Below are 1,237 nucleotides of genomic sequence, written 5' to 3' on the forward strand. Positions count from 1 at the left end.
CTAAAAACCAAACCCTTAGAGAAAAGACCAACATGCTATTAAAGGAAATTGAGATTTCGAAATTAAATGAAAAGAAACGTTTGGCTAAATCTCAATGTGCTACTTGTTCCTCATATAAGAAAGAAATTGTTGAGTTGCATGCTAATGTAAAAAGCCTTAAGAATGACATATATACTTTCACAAAAGGTAAAGAAGGCTATGAACTTATGCTAGGGAGTCAATCTTGTGGTTTTGGAAAAAGCGGTATTGGATATGATCCTAGTAGGAAACAAATTTTTTTTAGAAACTTCTTTGTAAAACCAACTAGCCTACCACACTTTACATGCACATATTGTAACCAAGATGGTCATACTATTTCATATTGTCATGTAAAGAGATATGCATATCTAGGCAAGACCAAATGGGTACCAAAGGGTTCCAAAACTAACAAGAAAGGACCCAAAGTTGTTTGGGTACCAAAGGCCAACAAATGATTTTATTTTTGTAGGAATCAACAAGGAAGAGCAAAAGCTTGTGGTTCTTGGATAGTGGTTGTTCCAAGCATATGACCGGTGACCCATCAAGATTTTTGAGTTTTAAGAGCAAGGAAAGTGGCTTTGTCACTTTTGGAGACAATTCAAAAGGAAAAATCTTGGGCATTGGTGATATCAGTAACATATACTCTCCATGTATTAAAAATGTGCTTCTTGTTGATAACCTTAAACATAATTTACTTAGTATTAGTCAACTATGTGATAAAGATTTTCGTGTTGTTTTTGAATCCTCAAAATGCTCCATTGAAAATGCTTCAACCAATGAAGTTATTTTTGTTGGAGAAAGGAAGGATAATGTTTATGTTATTGATGTTGATTCCTTTGATAGCAAAAATAAATGTTTAACCATTATGAATGATAATTCTTGGTTGTGGCATAGAAGATTAGGACATGCTAGTATGGATTCTATTTCAAAGTTGGTTAGAAAAGATCTTGTTGTTGGTTTGCCATCTATTCCTTTTGTTAAAGATAAACTTTGTGATGCATGCCAATTTGGAAAACAAATTAAAACATCTTTTCATTCCAAGAAAGAGATTTCAACCTCTAGACCTTTGCAATTGCTTCATATTGATTTATTTGGTCCTTCAAGAATTGCTAGTCTAGGTGGTAAATACTATGCATTTGTGATTGTTGATGATTTTTCTAGATTTACATGGGTTATATTTTTGAAACTCAAAAATGATGTTTTGGAAAATCTAGTTAAA

This window comes from Humulus lupulus, chromosome 4 (assembly GCF_963169125.1).
Source record: "Humulus lupulus chromosome 4, drHumLupu1.1, whole genome shotgun sequence".
NCBI classification, from domain to species: domain Eukaryota; kingdom Viridiplantae; phylum Streptophyta; class Magnoliopsida; order Rosales; family Cannabaceae; genus Humulus; species Humulus lupulus.